Source organism: Mus caroli, chromosome X, assembly GCF_900094665.2.
Source record: "Mus caroli chromosome X, CAROLI_EIJ_v1.1, whole genome shotgun sequence".
In the NCBI taxonomy this organism is placed as follows: Eukaryota; Metazoa; Chordata; class Mammalia; order Rodentia; family Muridae; genus Mus; species Mus caroli.
Window position 1 is genome coordinate 108,887,555 of NC_034589.1, and position 8,755 is coordinate 108,896,309.

At 33.3% G+C, this 8,755-nt stretch overlaps 1 pseudogene; it reads left to right on the top strand.

Moving 5' to 3' along the window:
* Positions 1-3,846: 3,846 nt before the first annotated feature.
* Positions 3,847-8,755, top strand: part of LOC110286356 — a 10,036-nt pseudogene continuing 5,127 nt past the window's right edge.

The window sequence follows — 8,755 nt, forward strand, 5'->3', positions numbered from 1 at the left end:
GTAAGAGTTTGAGGCCATGAACACCTGCAAGGAACCAGATGTCCAGACTTAGCAGGGAAGATGCACCTATGAACTCACAACTGAGAAAATGCATGCAATCTATGCAATGTCAGGTCAGACAAAAAGAGTAGGTTGTTAAAAAAACTTCTTATGTACAGTGAATTCATCATAGAAAATCTATATCAATGATATTAGAGTTAAAAATCTGCACTCTAATAATTTCTACCAGTTTTGAGGGCTGTGATATTCAAATAGAAAATTAAAACTCTCTGATCCTCAGATTTCCTTGAAGACTACAAGAACAAGTAGAGAATAATCATTCCAACTACAGAAGTTTATAATCCCAAAAGCAAGAAATTTGAAGTATTTGTCATCTGGCAACCTACAAGGACAGTCAGAGCTCTAACATCTGGCAGCATTACACATATTGCTGGCTTTCTCATCTCTGTGAGACTTAGTACTTTCAACTAGGTAGTGTAGAAAAAATATTTCATTTTGTTGAATTGCTAAAAGCTTAAATGAAAATATTTATTACATTTTTAAAGGATAAAAGCTTATAAAACTTTGATGATGTTATGGTTATTAGAATATAGAGTATATGGAAATATATATTCATGATTGTAAATGCCAAAATGAAATGTGTAAATAATATTGGAGGTTTTTACTCATTTATTTGATTCTAATAAAAATTATAAATTAGTGATACAACTCTCATTCTTTAAAAATGATATGAAATTAGTTTTTAAACTACTATTATGATATTTGAAGTATATCATATATAGTTAAAATTATTTCCATTTCATAAAAGATTAATATTTCTACCAACTTTACTATTAATCTAATTACTATTGACTTATGAAAATGTGTGTGTGTGTGTGATTTAAACATTTTAACCTGAAAATAAAGTATATTTTTGTTAAACATTGAATTATTTACTTTTAAATTAAACTAAATTAAACTAAAAAGGCAATGTAGTAAGAAACCACAAAATTCCATTTTGTGCTAAACAACCTAAGATATGTTTTATTGTGGTAAGTCAGCATTCATCCCTCTGCTCAGCAAATTGCAATTTATTTTTACTTGTATTTTCTCTTAACATAGATAACTGTAAAGAAAATAAAATATCACTAATCATCCTCATAGACAGAAGTAGAAAAAAAAGTCCTTGGATAAAAAAATAATGTTAGGTCTCAAGATTTCATACTTAGAAGAGATACTTGTTTTCTACTCTATCTGGAAAAGAAAAAGACATTTGAAAGGAAATTGATCATTCCAAATTTATTGGCTGAACTACTAGGAAAGCAATACCAGTTGATAAATTGTATGGGTTTTTTTGTTTTGTTTATTTATTTTTTGTTGTTGTTCTTTTTGAGACAGGGTTTCTCTGTGTAGCCCTGGCTGTCCTGGAACTCACTCTGTAGACCAGGCTGGCCTCGAACTCACAAATCCCCCCGCCTCTGCCTCCCAAGTGCTGGGATTAAAGGCATGTGCCACCACTGCCTGGCGATAAATTGTAACTAAAACTAAAGCTAATGATGTTCATAGTATGAAGCAACTTTCCATAAAAGATCTTGGTGCTATTTGAAGGAACATTTCATTACTATTACTGCTGGAGCTTTAGAACACAGAAAGGACAAGGAAAAGATGTATCCATTATTGTTGCTTAACTACAAAGTTTAAGAGCTATTACACACCTCTCTACTTTATTAATACAATGAACAGTAGGGGAAGAGCTTCATTTTAAATGTACAGAAAATATATTACTTGATTGAGTGAGTTTATATCAATACCTGTACAAAAATACATGTGTATACTTACACACATAAACACACACACACACAAATATATATATGTGTGTGTGTGTATATATATATATATATATGTATATATACACATATGAATGAATCAGATACCCAAAATAGAACATAGGATCAACGGAAAATAAATTGTAATAAAAACATGGGTCATACCCACAGTGTATTTAGATTATTGATATCCTAAATGACTACAAAATTTTCTACAATGCTATGGGAATGGATAAATTAAAATTTTAATGTTTTGTCATAAAAATTTCAGATAGTACCTTTTTAGAATTATAAATCAGTATTATGTGTATATGATAGTTTCAAACATTTTGAAAATCATCAATAAAGAAAAAAATTTAAAAATGACCCTATTGGTAAAATTTATATATTATAGTAATAGTTTGAAGGATTGTTAATATATGTAAATTTTAAAATATACAATCATATAGTATATAATTATATCTTAACATAGAAAAAAAACAAAATGTAAGTCCCCAGATATTGAAATATAAGTAATAAAATAAAACTTTCAAAATGTTTTGCTTATTAAAACTTAGTAAAATAAACAAATGTTGTTTGATTACAGATTTGAGAATAAATATATAGAATTATAGTCATTTAAGATAATAAAATTGCCATAAGTAATGGTAACAAAGCAACAGAGAGCATCAGTGCCATAGGATGCAGCACATTGATGAAAGCACATTCTAGTCCCCCAGCCCAGAACAGCAGCAGACTGAATGGACATCAAGTCGGTAGAGACTATTTTTGAGGTTTTGAAATCCACTGACATATGTAGTAAAATATTGAGTTGAAGCCAGTGACTGATTTAACCCTTCTACTCTTTACCTTTTAGAATGTGAATCTTAATATCAGTCTTGGAACACACAATAGTAGCTTTCTTATTTTGGATATATAGTGAGACTTTAACTCAGTACAAATTATACCCACATTTTCATTCATATTTCTAAGATTTGCATTATAATTTAAATAATGAAATTTGGTACCAATTGATTGGAGTTTTTGACTTAAAGTTGATATTGTCCTGGCTTAAATCCTGGGGATATCATACTGGGGGGAGGGGATATATTTTGCATGTGGTATGAAGTTTAGGTACATGAGGGAAGGCTATAGTTCTACCCATATGAACTAATTATTGTAAAATTACTTGAAAATGAAAAAGTTTTCAATTTTTTATCAAAACAAGGACATAAATAAAGAGAAAAGAAAGAATAAAGACTGTGATATTATAAAATAGCCAGAAGCCAAAAACAGGAGTCACAAGAATTTGGAGCTGACCAGAAGACTCCATAGCAAAGTTTGGATCTGTTACGAAAGAATGGACCACCTAGAGACTGCCATATCTGGGGATTCATCCCATAATCAGCTTCCACACGCTGACACCATTGCATACATTAGCAAGATTTTGCTGAACGGACCCAGATAGAGCTGTCTCTTGTGAGACTATGCCGGGGCCTAGAAAACACAGAAGTGGATGCTCACAGTCAGCTATTGGATGGATCACAGAGCCCCCAATGGAGGAGCTAGAGAAAGTACCCAAGGAGCTAAAGGGATCTGCAATCCAATAGGTGGAACCAAAATATGAACTAACCAGTACCCCCCCGCCGGGGGAGCTCGTGTCTCTAGCTGCATATGAATCAGAAGATGGCCTAGTAGGCCATCAGTGGAAAGATGGGCACATGGGTCATGCAAACTTTATATGCTTCAGTACAGGGGAATGCAAGGGCCAAGAAGTGGGAGTGAGTGGGTAGGGTAGTGGGTGGGGGAGCGTGTGGGGGACTTTTGGGATAGCATTGGAAATGTAAATGAAATAAATACCCAATTTAAAAAAGACTCCTTAGGACAGTATACACATATTTTATTTGTTGACTCTAGACTTTACTACCTATAGTAGACCTAAGAAACTAGTATTAGTTTCACTAGTGATGATGTATTCTTGTGTAGTAGAAAATTATTGGGTTGTTAGTATTAAGGGTGTTTTGTTTTGTTTTTGTTTTTTTTTGTTTTGTTTGTTGTCAACATGGCTAAGGTACGATACCAAGATTCTTTGTCAAAGATTGAATTGTATGTTGCTTTCAATACATTTTTATATTAAATTAACATGTAAGTTAATAGACATTATATGAGGTATATCACTATTTATAGTAAATGAGTTTGCTAAATGTTTACAAATTAGGAGGCTCAGGTCATTGAGAATATGTTCCTTCCTCACACTTTTATCTACTATGTTCTTGAATATATATAAATGTATACACACATATATATATATATATGTGTGTGTGTACATATATATGTGTGTGTATATATATACATATATATATATGTATATATACACATATATATATACATATATATATATGTATATATAAACAGTTTTAGATGACAAAAATCTCTCCTTTCTTATTTCTTTTATTTTTTACAGTCCAGTTGTTACATCCTTTCATTTCTACCCTTCCACAGTTCCTCATCATCATACCATTCTTCCTCTTCCTGTCTCCAACAAGCTATCCCCATCCTCCCACCCCCTGCCAGGCCTTCCCACTCTCTGGGGACTGAAGTATTTCAAGCTTTAGTTGTGTCTTCTCTCACTTAGGCCAAAACAGACATTCTTCTGCTATATATCAGGCAGTTTTCTGCTCTATATGTGTTGTGGGGGTTGGGGGTGGGGGCTTGTACCAGCTCATATATGCTGCCTTGTTGTTGGCTCAGTGTATGAGAGAACTCAGAGGTCTGGGTAAGTTGAACATACTGGTGTTTCTATGGGGTTACCGTCATCCTCAGCCTTTTCCAGACTTTCCCTAATTCAACCAGTCAGGGTTCCCTGACTTCATTTCATTTGTTGAGTGTAAGTATCTGTATCTTTCTAAGTCAGAGGCTTTTGGGGACTCTTGGAGGACAGTCATGCTAGGCTCCTGTAAGTGATCACACAGTAATAGTGTCAGGCCTTGGAGCCTCCTCTTACATTGATAGGATTAACATTCTAGGATTAACATTATAAAAATTGTCATCCTACCAAAAGCAATCTACAGATTCAACCCAATCTCCATCAAGATTCTAACATAGTTCTCCACAGACATGGAAAGAGCAATTCTCAATTTCATACGGGAAAAAAAAAAAAACAGGATAGTGAAAATGAGTTTTATCAATAATAGAACTTCTTGGTAAACCACCATCCCAGACTTCCAACTATACATTGAGCAACAGTGATAAATTGCATGGTATTTATACAAAGATAGACAGATTAACCAATGAAATAGAAGTGAAGACTCAGAAATAAAAATCACACACTTATGGACACTTGATCTTTGACAAAGAAGCCAAAAATATACAATGGAAAAAAGAAAGTTCATCTTCAATAAATCCTGCTGGTCTAACTGGCAGTCTGTATGTAGAAAAATGAAAATAGGCCCATATTTGTCACCTTACACAAAATTCAACTCCAAGTGAATCAAGGACCTCAACATAAAACCAGATACACTGCATCTAATAGGAGTGAAAATAGGAAAGAGCCTCAAACTCATTGGCACGGAGGACAGGGGGTGGTATTTCCTAAACAGAACTAAGATTCCAAGACAATCATATTGTATATGCAAAATTATTTCCAAGAATAAATCTACTTTCATATATTGGTCTCTATCAAGTGATATTGCTAGGTGCATAGATATTTGATGTAAAAATGCAGTAGAAATAATAGCAAGATCATTGTTAGGCATAATTTAAGTTTTTCACTACTGATTAGGTAATATGCCTGATTTTATCCCCAAATTGAAGAAATATAAAAAGGACAGAATAGACAGGTACACAGGCAAGACATAGGATCAAGTACACACAAGTTCTTATGTGGCCCAGTGTGAAAATATGTTTTATTTGCCTTACATAATTGTCTTGGAGTCTTACATCTGAATAAGCATACTCATTCTAGCTCTTTCTGAACTTTGGCTGGTTGGTTCAACTCAGTTGCTCTGGCCCAAACTCTGTTCCATGCTAACTGATTAAATCTGATTTCTCTCAGCTTCTCACTGAATTACTCTGCTTGGCCTCAAACTAACTCTGGAAATGTTTACAAATATTATAACTCCTTCTCATTCTTTGATTCATTCTGTCTTCACCTGTGTCTAGATTGTTCTCTCTGCAACCTTTCTCTGTAACACTATCTTGTAAAAACTGCCTCTGAACTATAAGAGCTTAACTGCCACAAATTCCACTCCACTGCGTTGTCTTATCTGTACTCCACTCACTGATTCAACAGAACTGACTGACCTTGACCTCCTGAGGTCTTCTTGCTTCTGTTTTCTAAGTGCCAGGATTAAAGGCATGCACTACCATGCCTGGACCTACACTTTTCTTTACCTGAAATGAACACTATACTAGGCTGGCCTTGTACTCACAGATCTGCTTGCCTCTGTCTTGAGGGATTAAAAGGGTGTCTGTATTCCAGCCAGATCACACAGACATAGGTCTTTGGATGTAATCCCTTGCTGGAGCAGCCATTTTGATAGATTAAAATTATTCTATGTCTCAGATATTAGAAATTATTGGTAAGGTATTTATCATAGAAAGAAAGAAAGAAAGAAAGAAAGAAAGAAAGAAAGAAAGAAAGAAAGAAAGAAAGAAAGAAAGAGAGAGAGAGAAAGAAAAGAAAAGAAAAGTAAAGAAAAGAAAAGTAAAGAAAAGAAAAGAAAAGAAAAGAAAAGAAACAAAGAAAGAAAAAAGAAAAGAAACAAAGAAAGAAAGGAAGGAAAGCCTTCAATATTACAGGCAAATAATATTGGCTTCATGGCATTTGTCTACACAGTTAGCACTTGCAATCCTAGCTAGGTATATAAAAACAGATCTTGTGTCACAAATCACTGAATGTTGTGCAATATAAAATACATGATTTTATAGAAAAATGAAAATGAAAGACCCCGAAAGGAGCCCCTCGCTCAGGCCTCAGGACAATAGTGGACACCCAAGAACTCACGACAGACCGAGCTTGTTGCAAACCACATGAGGCTTTATTCGGGGAAAGCCAGAGCTCTGGGGACGACTCATATCCCACTCCGCGGTAGAGGAGTTGACCTCGAGGGGAGAGAGGTCCCAGTTTTTATAGGTCCTCAGGGGGGAAAGAAGAAGGGGGTAGTAGGGGATTTCCAGATCTAAACAATATCTATTCTAAAATGATTAATTCCTCAAGAAATGGGTATGGGGAGGAAACAAGGAAAGAATCTAATGAAGGTGCAGCAATGGGCACACACCTGGTCAGAACATTGGCAGACACACAGGCTCGAGGAGTGGCCATAGCATTGTGCACCTTTATTTTTCTAAATCAGTGAAGCCAGTTCTACTAACAATAAAATCTATTTTACCAATTCCAGGGCTTCTATGACCTTTTACATTCTGCCAGGATCTTTCAAAACATTATAAAGAACCTGATAAAATTTGAGAAAAGAGAAGCAGATTTAAAGGGATACTATGCAAACACTCAAGTACAAACAACACAAATGAGAAAAGCATTGGTAAAGTAACCTTGAACGACATTTAGTAGAAATTGTCTAGGATGCAAAAACAACAAAAACAATAACAACATCAGAATTAAATATAGTAAAGAAAGTATAAAATAATATTTGCAGATATGGAATAACATCAATAGCTGTGGAAAAATAACTATTATTATAATCCCACAACAATAAAGGGAAATTATAGAAACATATGCTCGTGAAGAAGCATGACCAATTACATATCATCAATTAATAAATATTCTGTATTTCATTAAGTAATCAGAAGAAAATGAGAACTTTCCTAAGATGTTTGCATAAATTCTACTTAAACTAAAATTACAAGAAAGAAAATATTTCTTAAGAATAAAAAAGAGCTGGGTGTGGTAGTGCATGCCTTTAATCCCAGCACTCTGGAAGCAGAGCTAGGCAGATTTCTGAGTTCAAGGCCAGCCTGGTCTACAAAGTGAGTTCCAGGACACTCAGGGCTATACAGAGAAACCCTGTCTCTAAAAACAAACAAACAAACAAACAAGCAACCAAGAAAGAAAGAAAGCCAACAAACAAAAAATTATAGAAACTAGTTAGAAAAATCAGGTCCAACAATATTCAGAAACAAAATACACTTAAATTGAATTCCTATTTGTGATATAACAACTTAAAATTGTAATTATAATGTACTAGTCATATGCTAAATGAAAAAATGTGATCAATTCACCAAATACTAATCAAACATTTGTTAAAATTAAAAATACACCTTTTCACCCAACCCAATACAATATTTAATTATTCAAATCAGCAAAAAAAAACATGTAATCCATCCAATTAATGTACTACTGTGTAATTTAATGCTTTCTTCAAGGTTAGAAACAAAGGGAGGGATGTGTCTCCTATTATTATCAAAGATTATTCTTCTGGAAACACTTGGTAAATAAGTAAGGCAAGTAAATGTAATGTAAGCATATATATTAGGATTATAATTGTATTTGTAGCAAAGAAATATAAATTTACAAAGTACTCTTTAGAAATGATTAGTGAGGTAAGGCTTGTGGTACAAATGAAACAAAATTGAATAACAAGAATTATTAATTATTTCTTTGCTTTTTATGGACCAATTCATTCTTTCAATTATTCATTTGTATAACATGTGAGTTTATTATTAAAGAAACAAAAATGAAAAGTGAAAAAATTAGTTACCTATTCATAAATTGAAGAAAAAGCAAGCAGTTATTAGTCACCTACAATTTTTGACATTGAAATAAACTTGAATTAATTTTTGTGTGACAGAAACTTACAAAACTGCAGAGATAATAATATGGGAGGCATGCCTGTCTTAATGAATGGAATTTGCATATTTTGAAAAATAAACTTTGTCAGTGATATAAAATTTAAATTATTAAGAAATAGGAGTTTACTATGATTTTCAAACTTATTATACCCGAGATATAAGAG